This window comes from Myotis davidii, unplaced genomic scaffold (assembly GCF_000327345.1).
Source record: "Myotis davidii unplaced genomic scaffold, ASM32734v1 scaffold168, whole genome shotgun sequence".
NCBI classification, from domain to species: domain Eukaryota; kingdom Metazoa; phylum Chordata; class Mammalia; order Chiroptera; family Vespertilionidae; genus Myotis; species Myotis davidii.
Window position 1 is genome coordinate 3939157 of NW_006383016.1, and position 7025 is coordinate 3946181.

Here is a 7025-nt window from a genome sequence, read left to right on the forward strand (position 1 = left end):
CAGGAAATCTACTTTGTGTGTGTTGGCGAGTCACCATTGTGGTGTAACAACAGCACAGCTGGGATTCCCAGTGTCAATAGTTTCCATTCGCACCTCCAGTTAAAAGACCTTTAAGCCACTGAGTTTCTTATCTACATTCTTGGGAGGTTTCTGCAATCCCCAGCTTGATGACGGGGAGAGGTGTGACCTATGCAGATTCTCTCTTCTTGGAGCCTACTGTTGAAAAGAGGGCCAGAGAATGAGGACTGCTGGAGGTGTTTGAGTCAGGATCTGAGATTGGTGAGTACTGAGAAAATGAGAAGTGTGGACCAGGTGACCATTTTAGGAAAAGGAACCATACAGAACAGAAAAGCAATGGCTGTTTTCGTTGTAGTTCAGTAATTTGTGTTCCTTATTTTTAAAAAGCAAGTAAAAAAAAAGTCTGTCGACGTTGGAAACATCCAAAACTTGTCGAGAATTTTAATGAATTTATTTGAGCTAAATCTACAACAATGGCTGGAAAGCAAAACCTGAACCGATGGAGAAAGTGTTTGGAGAATGGCAGTTTTGCAGTTGATTTTATACATTACTTTCTTTCAAAGTAGCAAGGCATAAGGAGTATTAAATGAAATCTGTTGGTAGATTAGGGAGGTGGGAGAAAGCAAAGTGGGGAAATCTCTGGGATTGTTTAAAGAGTAAAACCGGGAGACACATACTCCTTTTACTCTGGTTGGGGTACGATAGTTAACAGTTAACATTGACAGCACATGGAAATGGTATTTGGGCAACAAGTTCCCTGGTCTCATGCTTTGTTGAGAAACTGTGCCCTGGGAAAAGGGATTACTCTGACATTCCAAAGGTAGGTTGTCCTAGATGCAAAAAGATGATAGTCAGTCTCAGTTAAGATGAAGACTGACCTTTGTCAAGGCAGATACCAGTTTAGGGCATGACTACCTGCCATGACTTGTTTTCAGTTTGGAAATTTTAATTTCAGACCTTCCTGTACGGTTGCTGTAGGTCTCTGAGTTTCTAAGATCTGCCATGCAGGCCTCCCCTGAGCTTGTTAAGTTTGGTATGTGGCCTCTTTTTCGTCAAAGGGAAATTAAAATATTACCCAAAAGTCTTAACCAGAAAATAACCCATGTTAACATTTATTTCAAGCTTGCCTCTATACATATGGTGAGAGAGACGAATAGAGAGATGGATAGATAGACAATAGGCAGAAATAATTGTAAAAGATTGAGCTGAAACTAAACATAGTTTTAAAGTAAAATATTTGATCTTACTTAGAATTTAACAAAAGGTAAAGAAATGGCCAATTTCCTGAAAGACTATTTCTTATACTAGTGGATTCATTTTCCTGGTTCCCAGGAGAGAGGCGTGGGAGTCAGAATGGGCTGAGCTGGCTATAACCACATAGCAGACAATCGCTCAGGGTCCCTCCCCTGATTTCACATGTTTTTCATTTGTTTTATTTTTATTTTGTTAGAATCTATACTTTCAACACTCAGTAGCTATAATTCCTCTGGTTACTCCCCCACACATTTAATTCTAATCAATGCACTTTCAACTGTCAGTCTTTCCCATGGCTTTGCCCTTCCTAATAATTTACTATTTGGTGGGCTTCCTCGTCCTGAGTCATTAAGTTTTTTAAGAAAGGGCTTCTGGATGCATATTTCCTGAGTTGTTTTATCTTTGGGAATTGTTACCTGTCACATTTGTTTTTGAAAGACAACTTTTCTATTGCCCAATTGTCTGCTAAAGAAACTGTACCAGTTTATATTCTACTAGAATGCCTGTCTCGAATGGGTAACTTTTACGTAAGAATATCTGTTGGCCTGAAATAGTGGAATTATATTGGGCAGTGACTGAAAGAAGTTTGAGTTGGTAGATTGGACACCAGATTATGGAAACACTTGAATGTTGGGAAATTGCCTGTTTTCTTTGTGAATTTCTCATTTCCTTGCCAAATTCACAGCTTGCTAGCAGGCCAAATGACAGCTACTGGTCAGGTTTGCTGAACTGTTTCTAGGACTTTGTAAATTGTGTGGGAATCCCCTTAGGATTCTCCCCACATCCTCCCCCACCCACTCTGGGAAAAGGATCTGGCTGGCTGAGGGTGGATTTTGCTGCCATGTAAAGATAGTAGAAAGTGTTAAATATTTACATCTATCAAAAAAAATAGCATCCGGTCATTGTTTGAACTGATAATATTTTCTTTGTTCTGAAATATCATCTTTTGTTTCATGTCACAGAATATTTTTTAAAGACTGAGTATCTTCCTTAGCCATTTTATTCCTAAATGACACATGGACTTCACACATCTTTTTGCAACATTCCCAATGGTTTTCAATTGAGGCTGTAAGAGTCGGAAGGTCTGATCCTTTTAGTGCAGCTCATCTCTGTACTGACACAGTTTGAAGTACTTATAAGTTGAAGTTGGGCTTATTATTAAAATCCCTGCTGACCTCATGGGGAAAACAAATAGTCCTTGTCACCCTTTAGTTCATTCTCTCCCAACAACGGAGGAAATGGGAAAGAACATTTCCCAAATGACTTGATACAGTTTAGCTTTGGCCATCATGGCTTACGGAGGTGACTCAGCTGTCTGTCTGCCAGCCATGGGCATTTTCAGAGCCGACGGAGTGAGAACACACCTGGGAGATTTCAGGGGGCAGAAATGTCTGAGATGTCCTCGCTTGGTGCTGAAGGGAAGGAGGGGGCAGTAAGTGGCTCAGAATGGTGCGGTCTAAGGCTGTGCTGTCCGATATGGAAGGTACTAGCTACATGTGGCTATCTAAATTGAAATTATTTAAACTTAAGTCCAATTTAAAATTCAGTTTCTTAGTTGCACTGCCACATTTGTTGTTGTTGTTGTTTGTTTGTTTTAAAATATATTTTTATTGATTTCAGAGAGGAAGAGAAAGGAAGAGGGAGAAATAGAAACATCAGTGAGAGAGAATCATTGATCGGCTGCCTCCTGCACGCCACCTACTGGAGATCGAGCCTGCAACCTGGGCATGTGCCCTGACCAGGAATCAAACCATGACCTCCTGGTTCATAGGTTGATGCTCAACCACTGAGCCATGCCGGCTGGGCAGCACTGGCCACACTTGAAGGGCTCCGTAGCCACATGTGGCTAGAGGCTGCTGAGTCAGATGGCACCTAACGTTCTATTGGGTAGCTCTGATTTATGTGCTGATCTTTCATTGCATGACCATTACAGCCCCAGTGAGATGGTCTCCTGTCTTTTCTCCCTCCCTCCTCCTGCTTTCAGTTATTCTGCTGCACTCCAATAGTGAAGCACTGGCCTCCGTATTAACCACGTGGCTTCAGGGCCAGGATCGCCCTCGGGGAATCTTGTGTACCACCCAGACTAGATCTTTGCGCTGCAGGATCAACCAGACAGCTCTCTGGCCAAGGCCGTTCTTACCGAAGGACTGAGTGGTTCTCGGGATTTGGGCTCTTGAATTTAATAATAAAACTGCCATTTCATAATAATTAGATGTACCTGCTTAGGACTTTTACTTCGGTTCCCACTTCCCCTTCCGGGTGTGTGTTCTTGATGAAGGGTCCTGGGATCTGTCCTAGGTGGATGGACGCGCACCGATTGACCCCAGGGCCTTAGTAAGAGAAGTTCTCTGTGGCTCAGGTACCCACTGAGAACTCACTGTCAACCACTGCTAAGGCTATTGCAGACAAATGCCAAGTGATATGTGAGACATTTTGAGGTTTGTGTTAAAAGGTTCTTAATGTTTGTGCCTGGTTTTAGATTTCCAGCATCCCATTTGTGGCCTGTCACTCTCAGATACACCCTGATGAGCCACCTGGCCCTTACACTACCCTGTGTGCTTCGTGTAAATGGCTTTCTAAGGGAGGGAGGTTAGGTTTGTTGACCAGGGAGCCCCCTTCCAAGTCTGACCTAATCCAGCTAGACTTTTCATGACATTATTTACTCCTCCCATTTTGCCTTAGGTTTTCTTATTTGTAATTTCTATTACTTATTACTCTTTTGCGCCATTCTCATTTCGTGCAAACTTCTAAACAATTAGAATCCATCTATCTCTAAAATTTTTAAGTTTGATAAATGGATATTTTAGAATATGTCTCTCCCTATTTGAGATCAAATAAGTTTTAGTAAAAATCTCGTTGTAGCTAGTGTAAGGGGGAGGGACACCGATTTGATAAATAATCTGCCATGTGCCAGGTTCTGTGCCAGTTTTAGGACATTTATAAAACAAAAACAGAATAAGCCAGTCTTCAAACTGCTTCTGATCTATACGCTCTACTGGAGGGAGAGAATGACCATTGTATTGTGGGCGTTAGTAATAGAGGTGCTTTTACATCTTTCTTGCCTTTCGAGCTCTAGTCTAGCAAAAACCACCTAATATTTTAGCCTGTTTTCTCTGTCTTTTCCTTCTATTTCTCCTTATACTTTTTTCAGCTTGCATAGTTTAAAAGTGTTGTATGTCCATTTTCCTGCAGCAAACCTTCCCTGGAAGTGAGTTGGGGTGTCCTGGTACCCCCTTCCCCAACTACCTACATTCACTAAAGTAGTGATTCCTTGCTTTCTTCCCGGCCTTTTGCAAAGCATTGTTTGAAAAGGATGCCCCCAAAATATAACTCGGAGAATTCACTTTGTAGAATTTGTTTACGCTTAGATTCTCTGTCCTAGGGTGGTTCTTAGTGAGGTAGACAAACAAACTCGAAGTGTGTACATTTGAAACATTAACCATTGGGTGTTTAGTTTCTTGTTATTTGAGAACGTTCAGTTAGGGCTTATGGAGCTTTATTCATTCTTAGCTTAATGTTTACATTTCTGAAAAGACCGACTAGTAGAGTTTTTATAGGAAATGGGAAGTTTTTAAAATTCATCTTCATATTTCACAGTGACTTAATTGACAGTCTTTTTAGATAAGTAATTGAAATGCACTCTGTGGTTGCTAGTTGTTAAAATTCTACCCTCCTTCCGCCAGTAGTTGTCAGGTGAGGGAGGCTAACAACACCCACTGATAAAATTCAAACCACAAGATGTTATTTATAGTTCTTGGGGGGACGCTCTCGCTCTCTTCGTACCCTTTAAACTGCTCAGTCATGTCCTCTTTGCATTTTAATTTGATGTAAATTTAGTTGCAGTAGAAGTAGACACTTGAATGAAATTAAATACTAAAATGAAAGGAGGCAGTTCTCTGGAATAAATCTTCCTATCATCTCTGGGTGGATGCAAGATTTTGGGCAGTGGTTCTTCACCCTCACTGTGTCTCAGAATCACCTGGGGAGCTTGCAAAACGCCTTTGCCAGGCCTCATCCCAGAGGGTCTGATGCATGGTATAGAGTAGTCCCAGCCTTTGGTATTTTTAAGAAGCTCCCCAGAATGATCCTGGCCTGCAGCCAGGCTTGTGAAATATTGCGTGGGTGCCCACCCCACTCTCCATATTCCTGTCTACCTACTCAAGTCCTACCCACACCTGTAAGTCTCCCCACAGGCAACCTCTTTCAGACTTCCACTCACAGCTCCAGCCTCACTGAGCTCTTCCCTCTGACTGTCCACAACGCCTACAAGATTTTCCACCCTGAGCTGAGTTCTTGTTCATTGTGGACATCTTCTCTCCTTGATCAGAGTAATCTCCTCCGTGGATTAAGCATCTGCCATTTAGTTCCATCCCTTAAGGGTTGGCACAGCTGTGGACGCATAGTAAGTACTTTATAGGTCTGCACTGAGTTGACTTCTCATCAGCATGGCAGTTCTCCTTGTCCCCTTGTCTTTGCACTATGGCTTCCTTTATTAGCCCACATTTATCCATAGTGTTTCTTCCTCGTGAGACATGGGAGGACAAGGAAGAGTAACTGAACTGTAGAAGGAAGAGGAAACTCAGCCCATTTCTGACTTTATCATTTAAGAGTAGAGGGCTTGTCATTGACTTGTAGTCCCATCCCTCTCCAATCAGAACATTCAGTCATCCTGCTTTAGAGTGGCTCTTGGGATCACGGAATGAGAGAGAGAGAGAGAGTGTGTGTGTGTGTGTGTGTGTGTGTATGTGTGAAGTATAAGACGGTCCTCCCCTGGAGAAGGTGACAATGACCTGAGGAATGCATCTCTGCCATTAGGCCTATTGAAGAATATGGGGTTATTTCTGGAGAGGATAATATACTCCTAGAACTTGAAAATAGAAAGGAAAGGGAGAATGGTTATTGATAAATAACAAGCCAAGGCATGATAATAACTTGCCCAAATTCCAGAACTACTGCTTTTTACCTCTGTTCATTGGTTTGGGTAAAAATACTGTCGCAAGAAACCTCAAATGTATCCCCAGTCCTATAAAGTCATGATAGGAAGCTGAAGGACTGGAGGGGGAGTAGGAGGACGTGTTGTTTCTACCTTCCCAGGGATTGGAAGAGGCTAAGGAAAGTGCACAAATAACTGTAGCACAGATAGTGCTTGCAAACGGGGTTTGGTTTGTGGAGTAGGTTCTTGACATCTTTGAGGGCAAGTATGTTTGTCAAGAGATTTGCTAACCTGATTCAGAGCATTCAGCTGAACTTGATGGGAAGGAAAAAATAACATTACAACTTGATTGGATGGGGAACACTAAGCATAGCAAAAATAAGACCAATAACAGTAAAGGAGGACTTCGGTAATTCATAAAGACAAACAACACAACCTTGGGAATCTTGGTGGTTATAACACCATGTTGCTGTTTGCCATCGTGCAGCTCTGAGGACTAAGCAAAGTAAACCTGAAACCTTAAAACCTGGACAGAGGTAGGATCACCTGATTCATCTCACCCAGTAGGTAAGGGTGGTTCTCAGGATTAAAACATGATTCCAGAAGGGAATATTTTGCTTTAAAGAAGCAGGCCTGTGGAAATCTGGACCCTAAAGGTGAATTGCTAGGTAAGGTTGCTAGGAAAGTAGGATCAATATTATGGATTGCCAGGAAGAGGTTATAGATGATGCTTTCTCCCCTAGAATGGATGCCAAATGTGCTGGAGAAGCCCACTGGAAGATTCATTCTGCTAACTTCAGCTAAACTCTTGACTTTCCTG

At 42.1% G+C, this 7025-nt stretch overlaps 1 protein-coding gene across 9 annotated transcripts in view; it reads left to right on the forward strand.

The window, feature by feature from the left end:
• The window catches only part of OSBPL3 (oxysterol binding protein like 3), a 146236-nt gene that overhangs the window by 55037 nt on the left and 84174 nt on the right, over positions 1 to 7025 (forward strand). Inside the window, exon 1 of one of the 9 annotated variants that reach the window (XM_006779000.2) lies at positions 205 to 279. The exons of the other annotated variants lie outside the window; for them this stretch is intronic. The gene's annotated coding sequence lies outside the window, so the exon portion shown is untranslated. Of the gene's footprint in view, positions 1 to 204; positions 280 to 7025 lie in introns of those variants that run through there. 9 annotated transcript variants of the gene reach the window in all.